This window comes from Schistocerca serialis, chromosome 4 (genome assembly GCF_023864345.2).
Source record: "Schistocerca serialis cubense isolate TAMUIC-IGC-003099 chromosome 4, iqSchSeri2.2, whole genome shotgun sequence".
Classification (NCBI taxonomy): Eukaryota; Metazoa; Arthropoda; class Insecta; order Orthoptera; family Acrididae; genus Schistocerca; species Schistocerca serialis.
The window spans coordinates 608,655,628-608,677,556 of NC_064641.1; the positions used below are offsets into that span (position 1 = coordinate 608,655,628).

The 21,929-nt window shown below is 41.4% G+C and overlaps 1 protein-coding gene across 1 annotated transcript in view; it reads right to left on the minus strand.

The window, feature by feature from the left end:
- Positions 1-21,929, minus strand: part of LOC126474635 (carbonic anhydrase-related protein 10) — a 648,234-nt gene that overhangs the window by 489,698 nt on the left and 136,607 nt on the right. The window lies entirely within an intron of this gene.

The following is a 21,929-nucleotide window of genomic DNA, read 5'->3' on the forward strand; positions in this document are numbered from 1 at the left end:
ATTAAAGAACTGCTAAAACGTTTTAAAGCTACATCTATGAAAATAAGTATTTTATTTCTCGGTTAACTCCAAAGAAATATATATTAGACGATGAAAGTTTCTTTGGAAATACCACCACAAGAACTAAAAAGGAATGAGTAACGTATACCTCGTTCTACAGCTAGCAGGATCCGTTTTGGCCGGCCGTGGTGGCCGAGCGGTTCTAGGCGCTTCAGTCCGGAACCGTGCGACTGCTACCGTCGCAGGTTCGAATCCTGCCTCGGGCATGGATGTGTGTGGTGTCCTTAGATTAGTTAGGTCTAAGAAGTTCTAAGTTCTAGGTGACTGATGACTGTTGACAAGTCGCATTGTGCTCAGAGCCATTTGAACCATTTTTCATCCTTTTTGGTCAGATGTACGTTCATCAAAGAACATGATTCTATGGCCTTAATTAGCGTTAAGAGTTTGGAAGGTGTTGGAATTTCTGAACAGCATAAATTTTTGATTGAATACAAAATATCTGTGCAGACAATAGAGCCTACGCGAGAGAAGCAGCGAGCACTAAGCTAGACCTTAATAAGGTGCGCGACAACTCATAACTGTTAACAAACATCATGCCATACACCAGCATGTTAAATCGAACTATAGCACTGAAATACATACAGCACACGGTAGGTAGCTGTTTCGCCACGTTAGCTACTGTTTGAGAGCATTTCCAGAATGAGAACCAGGTGATTTTCGAGGTGGAGCACTTCCTGCACAGCCTAAATGGGAACCTCCACTACCAATGTGTTCTGCAAGTCTCCATCGTTCATTGTCGGGAAAAATGTGTTGCATTGGAGGGTAAACGTGTTGAGAAGGTCCCCCACCAACTTTCGTGGTCATGCTCGATGTTTTTGTAGGTGTCAATTAAAGCTCAATGAATACCCTTCGTGCCCATCCGGAAAGTAGCAATTTCCTTTTGCTGGGTGGAAACTGCCCTAATTTGTTGTAGATCCTCTTTTAAATCAGTATCCATTTCCCGCTGGCAAGGTCACTTCACTGAGCTCAAAACGTTGTGATTCCACAAATTTCATTACATATTCCCATAGTTGAAGGACAGGGCAAGTAACATTGAACACTGAAATCCTGCATCCGTAAATCGGTTTTCTAATATCGCTCCTGGTTCGTCACGTTGACACTCTAATACCTATCCTGGAAATAAGAGACTGGCTAGTGAGGCTCAGGTTCGACAATCCGTATTCACGGTGTGTAACGCTTTTTCACATTTCAGTCTTGTTTGGATTTGTTAGGTTTCTAATAGATTTTTTAAATGTTGCTCAACCCAATTTTTCGTAACCACACAAAAATGTTGAAAATATGGTATGCTAAAAAAATTACACTCTTATCTACTCATTGCAAAATTCTTATTTATGCATATTTCATCTGCAATTTTCACTAAGAAGAAATAATTTTTCCTTTACTTTTACGGAAACGTGCTTCACTACCAAATGGTACATTGCAACAACTGCAAACGTTCGGTGTTCTCTTTTCTCTCATTTATGTTGGACATGAATAACGTCTATTCCAAGACGAACATCAGATGCCAGTCTCTGACAAGTTGGACAAACTTCCCTTATACATTTTCTTTTTTCTTCTGAGAAACCTTTGCGGTCTCATCATCTCCCAGCCTCAACAGTTTCCAAGCAAAGAAACAAAACTTATGCCTCCATTTGTGAGAGCGGCTTCAGATTGCATACCGCTATCGACGATACCCATGTTTTCCATGTGTCTGGCAGTAGAAGCCGGATGGACAAAAAACTTTAGTTCCCACATATATTTCTTAGGGGCAGCTACGGCGTACTTAGGACTGTGCGATGATACGAGGATGGTCACGTTCCTGCCCCTTCCACAAAGTGGCCACAGTCCAGTCGTTGCACTAAAATCGAAGATCCCCTTTCCGGTTTATATTACTCTTGCATCGTTCGAAAAATCCATGTAAGGTTATGTCTCCCTATGTCAACGGAACAGATTAAAGTTTTGCAGTGTGGTGATAAAATTATGAAATGATACCGCACAGAATACATTAAATTTTGATAAATTTTCGGAATGCTACCTCAATGTAAACCTTGATTAAAGCTGACGAAAGGTTGCTCATCTAGAGGAATTTTGATAAGGTGTTTTTGTAAGACAATGGAATTGTTGCCGATAATAAGACAAAGACTGATAAACGTTCATAGCTATGAATTGGTATGTCATGGCCTACTGAGAGTTGTATTCGTCTGCCTAGCCCTTGTGGATCCGCCTGTGGACTCTCTACCCCATCGACGTCTGTATATTCGTAAATATATATACCATGTGAAGTCTTAGATAACTCTCCGGAGTAATCAGTGTGCAAGGAAGTGAGTGCACATCCTGAAATAGCAGTAAGACAAACTGGACAGAAAAGACAAACAAAAAATCTGCGAAGAAACTTAAGGTAACAGAATAAATACATCTCTCAAGAACAAAAGGAAGAAAATTGCAGTCTTGTTCAGCAAAATAACGGTTACAGCAGTAGATTTTCCTCAGCAATACAACGAGTAGGAATTGCAGGAAACTAAAGGGTAATGATTGCAAGAAAAATGTGAAAGCGGAAAGGTCGTTGGAAAGACACAAGCAGCATATACAAAATCAAAACAGCCTTCGCTGAAATTAAACCCAACAGGGTCAACGGTAAGAGAGCACAAAATTCCACTTTTAAACGCAGAGGAGAGAGCGAATTGGTGGAATTACTATACTGAGGGCTTCTAGGTAAGGAAGGAAGAAAGAATGGAAAGCAAGAGGGTTAAGGTTTTAAGTCCCTTCAACATCGAGGTCATTAGAGACGGGGCACAACTTCGGAATAGTTAAATGATGGGGAAGGAAATCGGCCCTATCCTTTCAAAGGAACCATGCTGACATATGCAGAGAGCGATTGAAGGAGATCACGAAACGCCTAAATCTTGGTGGCCGGAAGCGGATTTCAACCGTCGTCCACCAGAATGTGAGTCCCGTGAGGTAACCCATGCACCACCTCGCTCTGTGGCCTCTTCGATGACGTGATAGAAGAATAAATGAGCATCAGCCTGGAAGACCTAGGGGATCTAGTATTAGAGTGGAGACACCTTTGTGTGTCTTGGGATTAAATAAGACTGAATGGGTTTCTAAAACCACTGGAAGGTAGCAGCAAACGATTATTCAAGTTATGAAACTGGCGACCCTCGCGAATGCGCAGGATCAATAGTACACACATCAAAACCAGTTTGGCATCAACTTGGTTCCGAGAGTTCCGGAACCTGTACAGAAAATTGAAATAGATAAACATAAACAGCATTTTCGCCATTTTTACTGCTTTTGAAAACCACACATTGCATGTTATACCACCATACAGCGAAACCATCAGAGGTGGTGGTCCAGATTGTTGTAAACACCGGTACCTCTAATACCCAGCAGCACGTCCTCTTGCATTTATGGATGCCTGTATTCGTCGTGGCATACTATCCACAAGTTCATCACGGCACTGTTGCTCCAGATTGTCCCACTACTCGACGACGATTCGGGGTAGATCCCTCAGAGTGGTTGTTGGGTCACATCGTCCGTAATCAGCCCATTTTTGAACTAACCCAGGCACGTTCGATATGGTTCATGTCTGGAGAACATGTTGGCCACTCTAGTCGAGCGATGTCATTCTCCTGAAGGAAGTCATTCACAAGATGAGCACGGTGCGGGCGTGAATTGACGCCTATGAAGACGAATTCCTCGCGAATATGCTGCCGATATGGTTGCACTATCAGTCGGAGGACGGCATTCACGTATCGTACAACCGTTGCGGCGCCTTCCATGACCACCGATGGCGTACGTCGGCCCTACATAATACCACCCCAAAACAGCAGGTAATCTCCACCTTGCTGCATTCGCTGGACAGTGTGTCTAAGGTGTTCAGCTGGCGGGGTTGTCTCCAAACACGTCTCACACAATTGTATGGTTGAAGGCATATGCGACACTCATCGGTAAAGCGAACGTTATGTCAGTCCTGAGCGGTCCATTCGGAATGTTTTTGGGCCCATCTGTACCGCGCTGGGCCGGCCGAAGTGGCCGTGCGGTTAAAGGCGCTGCAGTCTGGAACCGCAAGACCGCTACGGTCGTAGGTTCGAATCCTGCCTCGGGCATGGATGTTTGTGATGTCCTTAGGTTACTTAGGTTTAACTAGTTCTAAGTTCTAGGGGAGTAATGACCTCAGCAGTTGAGTCCCATAGTGCTCAGAGCCATTTGAACCATTTTTTTTTGTACCGCGCTGGACGGTGTCGTCGTTCCAAAGATGGACCTCGCCATGGATGTCGGGAGTGAAGCCGCGCATCATGCAGTCTACTGTGCACTATTAACGAGGAACGTCATCGACAGTTCCCCTCTCTCTGTATCTCCTCCATGTCCCAACAACATCGCTTTGGTTCACTCCGAGATGCCTGGACACTTCCCAGGGGAACTTCCTGGCACAAAGTAGCAATGCGGACGCGATCGAACCGCGGTGTTGACCGTCTAGGCATGGACAACACGAGTCAAAGGGACTGTGTCTATGATACAACATCCACAGTCAACATCTGTCTTCAGGAGTCCTGGGAACCAGGATGATGCAAAACTTTTATTGATGTTTTATATGCCAGCGTATCTCTCGACTGTCGACAACGTGTTTACTTTCCGTATATACAGAGGGCAGCCGGTGCAACTCCGACTTAAACGGATCGGTCGAGTTCGTCGCGTCAAGCGTGTTCTTGAGTGATATGTGACAGTATCTCCGTTGACGGGCTACATGTGGTACAGGGCCACATTACTCTGCGTTGTGACCGATTGAGAAAGTTCTGCTGGGCGCTTTTCTACTTCCAGTGCGTTTTCTGCAGTCCAGGCCTGGCTTTAACTCGGTGAAGCCCCTTGAGATGGAAGTTAGCCCGAGTGTACTAATTTTGGAACACGACATCATACGCTATGAACGTTTCTCCTGGATGATCACAGAGGAACATTTTTCAGTGAGAAACTTATGTTAAACTCGTTGCTGTCATAGCTTCGGATCAAACCCGATAACTGGCACTGAATAGCCAACTTTTCTGCTTCCACTGTTCATACTTAGTTTGTCTGATTATAGGTATCATTTGAAAGGAAGTGTGAGTGACCGAAGTTACCGCTGTCTGCAGTTAACGTTTATCTTCCTCTGAGTAGACTGCTAAATGTTGGCTAGCGTGTTTGGAGTTTTTAATTTATTATCTTAGGTGGGCGCCTTTTATAACTATTGCTTTTTTCTTAGATCATTGTGATAATTTAGCACGTGCCAAAGCAGAACCTAGTTTTAGTATCACTTAACCTGCGATTACCTTTTATTTAAAATCTGCTCCAAACTTTTAAATATTTTCAGAGCATATCTGCCATATTATCTTTGTGTTATTTAATAAGTATAACCGGTATCTCATGCGCTTCTTATAGTCGAATCTTTCTGTTTATTTTAACTATATGAATGCTATTTTCCATTGTGTTTCTCTCTAACTATCTGTTTGACTCTGCATCGTTTGTTATCCTGTCAAATTCTTATCACTGTTTCAAGGCTCCATTCGACTTGTTATGTCAGCTCCTGTGTTACTCAATGAATTCAGTTAGTCATTCGAAGGCCTTTATTGCTTATTAATTTCACAAAAATTGTATATCAAATGAACCGAATAAATGTTGTTGCCTTATTAAATGCTGAGGTTTGTTTATCAAGAAAAAACTATGTCGAGAAATTTTGTCATTTCTTGCTGAAAACCAAACTAGTATAATTTTTTGTTCACATATTCTGGTGAATAATTGTGTTAGTTCATGATCTGACACCTTACCATATAAACCACCTGGCCTGCTCCCTGTCAATCAGACTTTCGGAAAATATCATCCACCCAGTACTGAAGACGGCAAGAAAAGATAAGTGCGATAACCATCGCACAATCGGTTTAACTTCCTATGCATGCAAGATGTTGACGAGAACAATATACAGAAGTATGAAAAAGAAAACTTACAATCTGTTAGCAGATGATCGTTTTATCTTTAGGCAAAAATAAACACAAGAGAAGTACTGTAGTTGTGAGGTTGCACTTGATACTGGAGTTAGCCTTTCGAGAAATTGAGACACCACGTAGAATTTGACGACTGGAAAGTAGGATTCGACAATGTACTAGGGCCAAAATATTTGAAATTCTCAGAAAAATGCTAAAAAACGTTTAACATTTCCGTTCCTCAGATCTTTCGCTGTTAATGAGAATCGCTAAATCTTAATTGCCATTTCATTATGTTACTATTGTTTAAAATGTGTGGGCGGTTTCCCGATTACAGATCAGCAATCGACAACTTTTTCGGTAGAGAATACTTAGTTCCGTACTTCAAATTCACAAAAATGTACAAACTGGTATATTTTTGCGGTTACCTACAAGACTGAGTAAGGAAACGCGTAGTTGCAATTCATTACCATGATCGTGTATAAACAGCCAAGAAATTGCTAGAATTAATTTATCATAAGGACTTCATGGCAGCAAGGAAACGTTCTGGATTGCATTAGGCTACATTCGATGGGTATGAACGAAGAGATAACTATGGTACTTCACGGATAGTGTAAAACGTTTTGTGGTCCAATATCCAAGCGTTATGGTCTTTTTTATCATAGAGTAACTGCTTATTTTCACTCCCCAAGTGCAAGAAGTGGCTTATAAATACATAAGTGTCGACATTATGAAGAAGACTACACCGTATCTGTACAAGAATGTTTGGTTTTGAGCTCTCCATTTTGAGGCATGCCAGTTCATGAATGCAAACAAGAAGCAATTAGTGTGGGATGTAGGGCCAATATTGTTTGACGTTCCAAATCAACCCCCAGCTATTTCGCTCAAACTTAAACTGTCGAACAGATGCACTGTGCCAGTACAGACAAAGCTCTGCTCTGCTCTGTGGACGCGACTGACGGAAGTGTACTGAGTGCGTCAGAGAGTGCCTGAATACAGACTCCAGTACAGAGGCTGCATTACTTGATTTAGGTGTGGAACTCATTTCTTGTGCTGGAAGAAATAATAAAATTAAATGGAACAATAGATCACCTGAAGAAGCAATTTAAATATAAATCTGCCGAAATTGTTTGTTTGCGTCGAAAGTGAAGAAATTTTAAAATGTACCCATACCACCCAAGAACTGCAAGAAGAAAGCTGAATGCAGAAAATGTGGCTAAAGACGGGGAGTTACTTACGACCATAGTGTGTCAGTATCTTACAAAGAAGGCTTTAGATCTGTTGTTTAGAGCCAAGTTAGAGTACCTATTATGGGCGAAAGGATATTAGTGTCAAATGTATCGTATGATATTTCATTAGATGTTATTACTGGGTCTGAAGAATTTGATGACACACGAACCCCAAAAATTGCCAACACTGTCCTAGTAGTAATAATAATTGGTCATTTTTCAAAATTTAGGCAACCATTACCATCTTTCTTAATAGCGAATGTGTGACTTCCGACGTACTATATAAAATATTTTTTTCAATAGTACATACGTTGAGAGAGGTTGGTATAAATGTTGAAGGGTATATAACTGACTTAGAGTCAAATTTCATGGAGGGGAAGAAAAGTCTGTGTCTGTGTGAAGAGTAACTTTTTGTGACTTTCGGAAGGAAAGGTATATTCCTTCTTCTTTTGCAGAATGTGAGAAATGATTGTTCGTGTGGAGTGTTCTTCATGAAATGGAAGGACGCGGCTTTGGTGCAATTTTCTGGAAGAACAAGAAGACAGAGCATCATAGTAAACGCAGTTTCAAATTAGCACTTAAGTTGACTAGGAAATCTGTTGAGCTGGTGCTATTCCAAAAATCTGGGAATTAGCACTGCTAGAAGTGTTATCAGTCTGGTCATCCACACAATAGTAGCTGCTACTGAGATGCTTTTATCTGGCAGTTCTGTGCAAACAGCTGCTTATGGCAGTACAGATTACTGCAAAAAAAATGAACTATATGCTTGACACTATTAATAGTTGTAATTTCAAAAGACCTGAAACTCGGAAAAATGATACCACAAATCATTCTAAGCGTTTCACAGTGTCTTGAGAATGAAATCTAGAATTCAAAGGTGAAAATTTGTAGACAGTAGTGGTAAAGGCTATATTTGAAGAATTTAATGCAAAAAAGGATGACATATGCATGGTTCTTCACTGCATTTGATAATAATTGAGCATTTAATAGAAATATCTGTGAACGAAGAAGGTAAACGAAGAAAAGTTGGTGAACATTTTTGCAGCTATCAGACATAAAGGAGCATTCCTTAGCAGTCCCTCCCAAAGAATTCACTGCAGCAGTCGATGATGCTACATTGGGTAATATGATGACATGCCCAAGAGCTAATAGCAAATGTGAATGAGTTGATTGAGAAAAAGCTGTTTTAGATGTTAAGGCTGTATAAAGTATTAAATATCGTTTATACTGAGATTATGTGAAATCCAGCGTCCTAGTACTGCCTGTTCTAGCAAAACCGGTAGACATGGGAGAAAAAAGTGTTAGATTTGTTTGTGGCTACGTTTTGAGAAAAATATTGTTATTCCAAAATGTGAAAAATGTTCTGCCCATCTAACTGACAGTAGCAATATTTTAGATAACAGTCATAAGCTGTATAGCTGGTTCAGAAACAAAGAAGAGGATAGTACTTTTCGTAGTTTAATCATGTGCTGTGAAAATCTGTCTAGCTTTTGGTGAAAACTGAAACAGCATTGACTAGCAACTTCGAGGGATATGCTCATGAACATCATTGAGGCACTATGATTGTAAAAAAGTTAATGAAAGTTGTAGTTTTTCCTGTTGTGAGGAAACAAAGTTGCTGACTGTAAGGTATTTTGTAAGATTAAGGCTCTATTTCATTTTCAAATTCAGTAATGATGAACTTTTACAAAACAAGGAAAAAAACATAAAATACTTGCAGTTCAGACATTTTGATGTTAACTGACATCCGTTATTATTTGAAAGCGAAATTTAATCTTTTTGCTCTCTTACTGCAGTTACTTATTTGCACATATATATCCTGTTCCTACCGTTTTAATGCTGATGTTATTAGTTTTTTAAACTGCACCGATATAAGTTAATGACGTAAAAAGTATTGTCAATGAACGGTCAAGTTTTAAATGTTCTATCAAATTACATTACTGAAATACTAGGGAAGTAAAAGGAGTTTTGCTATTTGGGGAGCAAAATAACTGATGACGGTCGAAGTAGAGAGGATATAAAATGTAGACTGGCAATGGCTAGAAAAGCGTTTCTGAAGAAGAGAAATTTGTTAACATCGAGTATACATTTAAGTATCAGGAAGTTGTTTCTGAAAGTATTTGTATGGAGTGTAGCCATGTATGGAACTGAAACGTGGACAATAAATAGTTTGGACAAGAAGAGAATAGAAGCTTTCGAAATGTGGTGCTACAGAAGAATGCTGGAGATCAGATGGTTAGATGACATAACTAATGAGGAGGTATTGAATAGAATTGGGGAGAAGAGGAGTTTGTGGCACAACTTGAGAAGCAGAAGGGACCGGTTGGTAGGAAATGTTCTGAGGCATCAAGGGATCACAACTTTTGCATTGGAGGGCAGCGTGCAGTTTAAAAATCGTAGAGGGAGACCAAGAGATGAATACACTAAGCAGATTCAGAACGATGCAGTAAGTACTGGAAGATGAAGAGGCTTGCACAGGATAGAGTAGCATGGAGAGCTACATCAAACCAGTCTCAGGACTGAAGACCACAACAACAAAGGGAATGACTTCAATTGTGATTAATTGAAGGATACATTTATTTAATGTTGTTTGTCAATTTTTGTAAAATAACATGAAATGTTGACCATTTTCATTTATAGATAATAAAACAACTATATATCAAATGAACTATTTTAATTACACCGTTTGGTACATGGCTGCATAACATCTCTGTTATTAATTGGATTTATACAGTTTTTAAGATCATCCAAGGACAAATATAGACCACTTGCTGAAAATGTCAATTTCTGTTTGCAGTAATCCTTAAATTTATAGCTCTCGTTGGGTGTCGCTTTACACGTATTGTATTCTGCATTTGGTGCAAATATTTTTACAACATTCATGCATCTGTCGTATCTGGTTCCTATGGGTAAATGCCTGGACAGTCTGAAGGATAGAATGATCATTAGGTTTTATTTGAGACCACAAAATGAAACATCATGGAGATTTCAGCAAAAGCATTGTATCAGGCAATGAGAGCTCTTAATGAATTCTCAGTTAGGAGGGGAACAACAATAAGGTAGAATATGTAACTAAATTCAATTTTAGTTGACAGACAAGGAGGGGAGCATTCCAGAAACAGTTTTACCACACTGTAAAGTTACAGAATAAAAGCTTTACTTTTGTAAATATGGAAAGATGTTTTACAGCGTAAGATCGAACAAAATGTTTTTCGTTTTTAGGCAGTATCGTATCGATAACAGAGGAAGATGGACAACTAAGGTGTAGTCTAAGGTAAGCGCATAGGTACGAAGAAAACCTCACAGGTGGACTGTTACATATGCGAAAGAGTTTATTGCAAAGACAGATAACTTTTGAAATATGGGAAGCGGCAAAGATAAACATGATAGATACACGGAAGGCATAGAAGCAAGGACAAGGCGAAAAGGGCCTTTATAATGAGAAGTACCACCTAATCTCCAAGACTGTAAAATCGTGTCCAGTTTTAAATTATTAAAGGAGTCAGAAATCAGCTAAGAAAGCAATGTAAAGAACTACAGTTGTGGCAAAGCATCAGAAAGAACGCGCCAAGCACGAGGATATAATCATAACCAGTTCTTTTTTGAGCTGTAACAGATCCGGTTGAAATTCATTTCTCGTCTTAAACAATATTCGATTATATGATTACGATTCCACTACTGTCAACCGTATATGTTACAGTGCAGTGACATTTTATTATTATGGATTTACATCAAGGAGGAGGTTGGATATTATTTTAGTTACATTTTGCTATTCGTACTGGAAAATTTACCATCACATTTGGTGACTATTTGCAGCGCTAGCATCGCTTCAGCTGTCAAAACGTTACAATTTTTGCACTACAGAGTTCCGCGGCTGTTTGTTTTAGACTGTGCTTACATTTACTGAAAATACAATATCACAGGATTTTTATAATACATCTTTTATATTACCGTCTCTTTGAGCTTTAAATTTTATTCAGATGTGGTTCTACGCGCTTAAGTGAGTCGTGTTTATTCATCTCTCAGGATTTTGCTGTTAAAAAAAAAATTAAAATTAAAAAGTGTTCCTTTCATACGGAACCAGCATTTCGACAGAGAGCGTTCACTGCAACTGAGTTTCGCATAACATACAACTTAATCAGTATATATTAATAGCTCACTTTTGTTTACATACTCTTAGCTCCACACCTTAAACGATGTACTTAATATACTTCCACTCCATGATACTTTTTAGAAGAATCTAGAGCAATAGTTTATGCTTCAAGCAGTTGTACGTACAGAAGTCATTCTGAATTTGTATTTTTTCTACATGTGTCCACAATTAAAGCAACAAACCACTATTTCCCAGTCCTGTATCTAATTCACTATATAATCATACAAACTGTCAAGTGATGTCCATACGATCATTTTCTGCACGGAAAATGGCATTCCTGTCGACGGACAACCACGACAACGACGACGTTATGGCACCTCTCAAACGGGGTAGTGTTTGCCAGATAATCGCACATCGACAATCGCTGTGTACACAGTCATAGACGATGCGGTATGGCACATGAAAGACAACCAACCAGACTCTTTTCTGTTGACGGCCGTAGAATGAATGGAAGCAGGACAGTCGCAAACTGATGTGCCCCGATGGCTTAATCTGAATCGTTCTGTTGATTCTCGGATGTGGTGACAGTTTATAGAGTCCGAAATTGTATCCTGAAGACCAGGGCAGGGACAACCACGTGTGATATCGGGAACAAAGGACCGTTATTTGGCTGTAAGGGCACTGTTGTACCGCTTTGTTACCGCACTCCAACTGGCATCTGATCTCGCAGCATTTGCTGGACGTGTTGTATCGAGTCAAACGGTGTACAGAAAGCTTCGGCGGAACGACCGTTGTTGTCGGAGGCCCGCTGTATCTGTGCCTCTCACGCGTCTTCACAGAAGGGGACGTCTAAAGTTGAATCGTCAGCATGCCACCTGGATGGTCGAGCAGTTGCCCAATGTTCTTTTCACAGATGAGCCCCGAGTTCGTCTGGAGAGTGATTCTTGGCGAACTCGCCTCTGGATGGACGTGAAACATGATTTCGGGGTCCCAACATTGTGGATGGAGAGCGATGTCGAGGCGGATGCCTAATGGTGTGGGGAAGCGATTATGTCGACCACGGGTGAATCGAGAAGATGTAACTGCTTTTAGGTATGGAACTTGAAGTGCGGTTGTGGCGGGGTGAGGTGCGCCCAGACTTCGTAGTGATCGACAATAATGCTGGACATCACAGGTCGCGGGTGGTCGATACTTTCTTGGAAACAGAAGATATTACATGCACCACGTGACCTGCTCGGTCTCCCGATTTAAATCCTATACACTATGTGTGGGATGCACTAGGGACATGGATTGCATCACGTCAGCGTCCACCAACCATTCATTCTCCAAGAGCTGTGATCGTTATTGCCTCAACATGAGATTGGAGACATTCACAGCATGCCCCGTCTTTGTTAGGCCTGTACTGCTGCCAGAGGTGGGCACATCCCATACGGAGCATATTAATCGGTGGTCGGAATGTATATGCAAATCCTTTAAGTTACAAAAAATGAAGAATATTTTAGTCTACCGCTATACATGTTGCAGTTTTTTACGTTCTCTATTCTATACATTGTTTCTGATTTACTATCACCTGATTATACTGTTTTGTGGAACAATAAACATAACCTTACAAAGTATCTGGTTTGTTGCTTTAATTTTGGACACTAGTGCGTTTTCATAAGAGCATATGTGAATGTCTCGCATCACCGGTGTTAGGCCAAGGCAGGGGTGGAGCAAGTAGCGAAAATATCCTACAGAAGAACCTGCATAGCAATAAAATATTTTGGTGAGACGGAGGCAAGCTAGAGGGTTGTTATTCTGAATGACGTTCCGACACACAGTGCTGAAAAACAGCACTAAAAGGTGTTTATAGACAGACAATTAGTAACAGCCTAGCATGTTTTAATCGTTTTGTCTTACTTCAGAAAATGAAGATGTAGCGTTAGGATAAGATGTCCTTGCCAGTGGCCGTAGTCAGTAAGTCTATTCTGCCATGTATCAGAGGTGTTCAAGTGTACGGAAGAGGGTGGACAGGCAGTCAGATAGTGGCAGTATATTATCACATGTTATTATCAAATGGTTCAAATGGCTCTGAGCACTATGAGACTCAACTGCTGTGGTCATCAGTCCCCTAGAACCTAGAAATACTTAAACCTAACTAACCTAAAGACATCACACACATCCAAGCTCGAGGCAGGACTCGAACCTGCGACCGGAGCAGCAGCGCGGCTCCGGGCTGGAGCGCCTAGAACCGCACGGCTACCGCGGCCGGCACATGTTATTATCAAATTGAAGTGAAATTTCAGACCGTTTTAAGTTCTGTTTACGGTGATGCCAGTTCTTCCTGAAAAACACTGGGAGTTACACAGTAAATTTAACAATGTTTGATCCCAAGAACAGAGTTGTATATGGAACATAAATCAGTACTGGCGATCTTCTTTAATTTACGTTTGTTACCAACTTGTAAAAAATTAAAAAGACATGAGAAATGATTGCCGATGTTGGCGGTCTTCTTTAATTTACGTTTGTTACCAACTTGTAAAAAATTAAAAAGACATGAGAAATGATTGCCGATGTTTGCAGTTCGGCTGGTGAAAACAGCGCTGTTGCACTTCTGTACTTACACTATCACACATCAAACTAGTGCCTCAGTGTTAATGGCACTTGAAACAGAAAATTTTCTTACTGGAATTTTGAACCTGCCAGTTCCCTGGTATGGCACTTAGAAAGTTCTTAATGAATTACTTATTTTCTAATTAGTCTCATTATGTTTTCCATTGACGAGGTGAGCGGCATAATTCTTATGTATCATCTCCTACCGCATCTTGAAATGAACTAGTTTGAAAGACTTCCCGCGACCAGCTGTTCACCGTACTAGGGAAGCAGGACTGTTGCGTAATGACCAACGATTAGCACTAACTTCACGGAATTTGATGTAGATACCATACACTTAATCCAACTATACAATTTAAAGAATAATGGACGTGGATAAATTCCAATTTTTAATGTTTTTATCTAAACCTCCTTCGTCATGCTTGTGTACAACAGTATTACAGCATTGTTATTATTTTTCGTATACGACACCAGCGTGACGTTCTTCTGATTCCAAGACAATAAGTAATTCACAATTGGTTCTTTGTGGGGTAAAAATTCACGACGTATCTTCCATTTCATTTACTCTGACGTTCCAGTGTATGTTAGAGAGTCACAGATAGAAACCTATTACTGTACAAATAGTCGTGGTGACATCTTTGTGTTACAATTCCAGTTTTCAGTGGGAAGATCGGTACTTCAAAATGTTTCTCAGACTACACGCCGAATTACTCGCCGTTCTAATATCAACTTCTGAAATCGGAATATTCATTCAGCACCGGCCGCAGTGGCCGAGCGGTTCTAGGCGCTTCAGTCTGGAACCGTGCGACCGCTTCGGTCGCAGGTTCAAATCCTGCCTCGGGCATGGATGTGTGTGATGTCCTTAGGTTAGTTAGGTTTAAGTAGTTCTAAGTTCTAGGGGACTGATGACCTCAGATGTTAATTACCATAGTGCTCAGAGCCATTTGAACCATTTTTTTCATTCAGCATTACACGTAGTTCGTAACGTGATAAATTTCTTGGAACCGTGAATGAATACAGAAGCCCTGAGGACGTCTCCTGCAGTACGAAAATGTCGGGAGCAAAAGTAATACTTACTTAGAACAGATAAATGAAGTACTCGGGACATTTCATTGAGAAGTTGAAGACACTAAAACTTGCACCACACGACATCCTGGTCATCTTTCATGTCGTTTCTTCGTTTACGGAAGTGCCACTCAGTGACTCTCTGGAGCACATCGGTTCCTTTTTCCCGGAAGACATCACGAAGCTCTTTCATGCATGTTTCACCACGAGCTGTTTCACGTGGTATGGCAACTTCTACGAAGAGCTGCACGGCCATGGGCAGTCGTCTTAGTACAGTAATGGCCTCTTCTTGATGGAACAGTTCGAAGCACAGGCACTGGGCTTGGAACCTTGTAAACCTGTGATGTGGTGCAGATACGTCGATGACACCTTCGTTGCGTTGAGCCATGATGAGGAACAGCTCGGTGACTTCCTAAGACACTTGAACAGCCTCCATGCCAACATAAAATTTATCGTGGAAGTAGAAAAGGGCAAAAATCAACCATTTCTAGATGTGCTGGTCACAAGGGACGGTGAAAACCTGGGACACAGCGTGTATCGAAAAGCGACAAATACTGGCCGATTCCTGCACAAACTGTCAAATCACCACCGGAGTCAGAAAAGAGGCATGATTAATAAGCTCGTAATGCGTGTAAGGTAAGTATGTGAGCCTCAGTACCTCACACGCGAAATGCAACAATTCGAAAATGTTTTGAAGAGCCGTAGGTATTCCACAAGTAATATTAAAAGTTTAACATACTCTCGGCGAAGTGACAGATCGGAAAAAAGGCCTTTCCACCATACATTCCCACAATGACGGACAGAATCGGCCGTATATTGAACAAACACGGTGTAAAGACTATTTTCAAACCGACGAAGAAGATCAATGAGGGTATCAGATCGGTAGTGGAGAAAGGGGATCCACTTGCAATGTCGGGACTATACTGTATACCACGCACATGCGGGATAGTTTATTTTGGAATGAGCGGACGATCAATTAACACCAGGATCATTGAGCATTAGCGACATTGCAGGTTGGGTCAGGTGGAGAAACCGGCCTTGGCAGAGCACGCTCTGTGTGAAGCCGGCCACGTAGTAAAATTCTCCGACACGGAGGTTCTGACTGTAGAGAAGAGCTATCACATCCGCTTGTTCAGAGAAGCTGTAGAAATACACAAATACGAGAATAGCTTCAAGAAGAAAGAAGAAAGTCTCAAATTGAAGTTGAAGGAATCCTGGATTCCTCTGCTGCAGCGAGCGAACCTTGCAGGTAGCAAGAGGAGAACCGCACCGGAAATGAATGCGGCGAAGCCCTTGGACGTTGGCGCGCCAGGTGCATATAGTCTACGGAAGCGAGATCGGCTGTAGTCAACCACCAGCAATGGAGGGTTAAGCTTTGGCAATGGCAGCCAGTCGTGCTGGCGAAACTTCAGAAAAATCATCAGACAAACGTCGGCCGAAGAACCCGAGACAGAACGCAATGGGCAGTCCGTCAACAAGTCGTCACGAAAGCCTCAACAATTTTGAAAGAAGCATAGCTTGACTGTGATCTGATAAAATGATATCTACGGTGAACTGATTGAGACGATTAAGCTTTATGGATTTAAAATTTTCTTTCACCCACTTATAAGGAAACTGGATAAAACACAGTGACTTCCAAGAGATATGACGCTAATATTGTGCTTCAGTCCAGTAAGGAAGACAGTCTACAAACTTCTTCAGGTATTAGTTACCTAGTGGAAGCTACTGTGCCGACCTACCGATCTATGCAGATATTGATTGCTGTTGTGCACCACAGCTCCAGATCGTCCCAGATATTTTACACTGAAATAAGAACCGATCATTCAGCAGTCCAGCTGAGGCGCAGTAGGGTTTCTCAAACCAGACACATATGCGTGAAACCCGAGAGAAGCGATATTTGTCGTTATAGAAGACTTAGTATTCGCATCGTTCTTATTATGATAGTGAGTCAGACACTACAAAACCTGGTTACCAAGGATGTAAAAATTCAGATTCATGTCCCGGCAGCCCTCCCACAAAACATCACAGAACTAATTTCGAGCCGGCCATTGTGGCCGAGCGGTTCTAGACGCTTCAGTCTTGAACCGCGCGACCGCTACGGTCGCAGGTTCGAATCCTGCCACGGGCATGGATGTGTGTGATGTCCTTAGGTTAGTTAGGTTTAAGTAGTTGTAAGTTCTAGGGGACTGATATCCTCAGATGTTAAGTCCCATAGTGCTCAGAGCCATTTGAACCATTTGAACCAACCAATTTCGATCTGAATGTCACCCTCTACCAACTCAAGGTTAAATGTCGAATATCATAATCGGTTCATTTGGTGTCTTGCAGTGATTGTTTCTTTGAGAATCACTACTGAGAAAATTTAGAGTGTCGGATATTTGGAGCTGACTGCCGAACGATGCTACTGCCGCAGACATACTTTACGCGTAAGGACCACGGAGACAAGATACGAGAAATTAGGGCTCATACGGAGGCATATTGATAGTGGTTTTTCCATCTCTCTGTTTTCCAGCGGAATAGGAAAAGAAATGACTAGTAATGGTACGGTGTACCCTCCGCCACGAAGCGCACGGTGGCGTTCGTATATCTACGTAGATTTGGATGTAGGTGTAGATTCGTTCCGCCACACTACACGCCTCCATTCAGCTACTGCTCAACCTCAGTGTTATTTGAGTCGCTGGACAGTGGAAGCATCATGTGCTGTTGTGGTCTTTTGTGAGATAATCGAATACGGATGTGTGTCTGATCAAGTCCCATAATTTTTTTGGATGCAAGTACGGTATATGCAAAGAGAGGTAGAAATTTTTTAGTCCCTTGATAAAAGGAGCTTTTCTTCGAAAATCAGTGAACAAGAAGCAGTAAATTCTTGGGGAAATGCATTTTTTAATATCATACCGGAATACTAATTACATAATGGAGATAATATGACATTTACGCTACTTTTGTAGGCATAATTTCGACTGTGTGTTTGACTGTTCTAAAATTATCATTGTCTATATCAGAGTAGAGTGACAAAGCTTCCGAGTTTTCTCAGTAGTTGAGGAATGCAGAGACAGAAGTTTGCAGTTCTATTCGTACACGCATTCAAAGTTTCTGTTTCTCTCTTATCGTTAACATTAATCACAAAGAAGGCCACTTTACTGTTCACTTTGAGTAGATATTCAGTAATGTGCTACATACATGTAACGCTTTAGATCATGTTTTTCCATAAATGTGTTACTAGCAGACGTGCTAAACAGCAACAAAAGTTGTACGGTGTGTCTCTCCTAAGAGGCGATAGGAGCACTTCCTCTGTTGTTTCGTCAGATAGTTTCAATTTCGTTTTTGCATTGTCTAGCTGGAATTAGCCCGGACAAATAGCGATCATCATGACTTTCATGAGACGCCCTTAGTCGGTGGAAAGCCCCAATCACAAATTAAATGATTTTTAAACAAGAATTTTACGTCCCTATTCGATAGAGCGCTCCAAAGCTAATCTAGTGCGATATTCGTTTCACTGATACGTATTGGCAGGGACACTAAAACACGAAGATTAACCAGTACTATAGCAGCGACTGCAGTTCCCTGGCCCGAGCTGACTGCTACCGCCTAGCATGCAGCGCTACTGAGTCGCTGCTGAATTACTTTTTATTCTTCGTGTTTTACTGACCCTGCCAATACGTATCAATGAAACGAATATCGCACTAGATTAAGTTGGGAGCGCTTTATCCAATGGGAAAGTAAAACTCTGATATAAAATTCATTTGCCGGCCGAAGTGGCCGTGCGGTTAAAGGCGCTGCAGTCCGGAACCGCAAGACCGCTACGGTCGCAGGTTCGAATCCTGCCTCGGGCGTGGATGTTTGTGATGTCCTTAGGTTAGTTAGGTTTAACTAGTTCTAAGTTATAGGGGACTAATGACCTCAGCAGTTGAGTCCCATAGTGCTCAGAGCCATTTGAACCATAAAATTCATTTAGTTTGTAACAGGAAACAAACCGAAACTTTCTGTTGACACTGGGCGTCACATGAAAGCACGTGATGAGCGGTAAGTTTTTGAGCTGACTCCATCTAAGCACTGCAAAACAAAATTGAGAAGTTCTGCCGAAACACCAGAGAAAGTGCCACTGAGGACTCTTAGGAGAGACGCCTGCAGTTTCTGCATTTCTGTACCTTATCCTATGCAGACTTCCGTTAGAAGTGCCAGATATTGACAACAATACCTCCTTATTAGACTTGTCATAAGCTATCGCTCACTTAGCAGTTATTTTGAAAGGTCTCTTACACATCAGAGCTTTTAGTGCAAAGGACTTGAGATCCTTTTCCTCTCAATCTTTATTTAGCATCTTGACGCTGCAGTGATGTTCCAGCACTTGTTAGTATTCTTTCCGCGAAATAATATCTTCTTTTTTCGATAGCCTTTTTCCATTCTGTCAAACACTCTATCAGAAGGCATATAAGTGTGACCATTACAGGGAAATAAGGTACCAGCTTTTTAAATTTAATGATTTTTTCCTTGAGGGACATTGGTGATCACGTCATTGCTGTATTTTTATTTTGACTGGTCTAGGATTCAGAAAATAAGTAAATTGCATTTGGACCATTTTTGGCTGCAAAACCACAAGGCCGGCCGTAGTGGCCGTGCGGTTCTAGGCGCTACAGTCTGGAGCCGAGCGACCGATACGGTCGCAGGTTCGAATCCTGCCTCGGGCATGGATGTGTGTAATGTCCTTAGGTTAGTTAGGTTTGATTAGTTCTAAGTTTTAGGCGACTGATGACCTCAGAAGTTAAGTCGCATAGTGCACAGAGCCATTTGAACCATTTCTTTTGAAAACCACAAGCTTACTGAGCCAGTCGAACAGAGCATAAGCTACTTGGCTACATCCTTTCGGTCCTTCTGTTTCAATCCAAGTACAAACGTGAATATTTTTTTTTTCTTTTGCCTGTGCTCGGGAATGAATCACAATGCACAAGTTGTATAGCGAAACCCGTCTTCAGTACACTGCCACACCTATGAAGAGCTGACTCTATTCTGTATCAAATCACAGTTAAAGCAAATTAGAATTTTCCTCCTTCATTATCGCAAGAGAAGTTTCCTGCACGAAGTTGATGCAAACCGAGATTTGCTATTAACAGTTTCTCTTTTTACAGATCTTTTTCTTTTTAATTTCAGTATACGAATCCTTGCAGGTTGATGTTGTATCAATGTGTAAGGCACGTTTTAAACGACAAAGTAAACCTGTGAAGGAAATATGTTTGTACTTCGACAAACAGTAAGTAACAGGACCCAACGCTTTTCCATTTTTAAATAAATATTTCCTCATTTTGACTGTATACAGTTTGGATGGTAATTTCCTCTTGTGTACTTTTCCCTCAAATAGTGGTTCTCTCTGCATCTGTAAATTTCCATATAATTCTTTATGGATTGTACCCGTGGTCTAGGGGTAGCGTCTTCGATTCATTATCAAAACGTCTTCGGTCCCGGGTTCAATCCCCGCATTGAGTAAATTTTGATAAATAATCAGCACTGGAGGCCGAAGACTTCCAGCATAAGAAGTCAGCCTCATTCTTCCAACGGCCTTGTCAAAGAGGGCGGAGGAGCGGATAGAGGTTCAGGGCACTCTCTGGTCCTAGGGGTGGGAAATTGCCGCTAAAGGCGAAAGAATCAGCAATGATCAACGACATGAGGATGCAGAAGGCAATGGAAACCACTGCATTAAAGACACGTAATGTGTATCCACAGGACATGTGGCCTGTAATTGAAGAAGTGTCATGATGATCTCTCCATTGGCAAAAGATTCCGGAATAGTTCCCCATTCGGATCTCCGGGTGAGGACTGCCAAGGGGGAGGTTACCATGAGAAAAAGGATAACGTTCTACGAGTCGGGGCGTGGAATGTCAGAAGCTTGAACGTGGTAGGGAAACTAGAAAATCTGAAAAGGGAAATGCAAAGGCTCAATCTAGATATAGTAGGGGTCAGTGAAGTGAAGTGGAAGGAAGAGAAGGATTTATGGTCAGATGAGTATCGGGTAATATCAACAGCAGCAGAAAATGGTATAACAGGTGTAGGATTCGTTATGAATAGGAAGGTAGGGCAGAGGGTGCGTTACTGTCAACAGTTCAGTGACCGGGTTGTTCTAATCAGAATCGACAGCAGACCAACACCGACAACGATAGTTCAGGTATACATGCCGACGTCGCAAGCTGAAGATGAACAGATAGAGAAAGTGTATGAGGATATTGAAAGGGTAATGCAGTATGTAAAGGGGGACGAAAATCTAATAGTCATGGGCGACTGGAATGCAGTTGTAGGGGAAGGAGCGGAAGAAAAGGTTACAGGAGAATATGGGCTTGGGACAAGGAATGAAGGAGGAGAAAGACTAATTGAGTTCTGTAACAAGTTTCAGCTAGTAATAGCGAATACCCTGTTCATGAATCACAAGAGGAGGAGGTATACTTGGAAAAGGCCGGGAGATACGGGAAGATTTCAATTAGATTATATCATGGTCAGACAGAGATTCCGAAATCAGATACTGGATTGTAAGGCGTACGCAGGAGCAGATATAGACTCAGATCACAATACAGTAGTGATGAAGAGTAGGCTGAAGTTCAAGACATTAGTCAGGAAGAATCAATACGCAAAGAAGTGGGATACGGAAGTACTAAGGAATGACGAGATACGTTTGAAGTTCTCTAACGCTATAGATACAGCAATAAGGAATAGCGCAGTAGGCAGTACAGTTGAAGAGGAGTGGACATCTCTAAAAAGGGCCATCACAGAAGTTGGGAAGGAAAACATAGGTACAAAGAAGGTAGCTGCGAAGAAACCATGGTCAACAGAAGAAATACTTCAGTTGTTTGATGAAAGGAGGAAGTACAAACATGTTCAGGGGAAAATAAGGAATACAGAAATACAAGTCGCTGAGGAATGAAATAAATAGGAAGTGCAGGGAAGCTAAGACGAAATGGCTGCAGGAAAAATGTG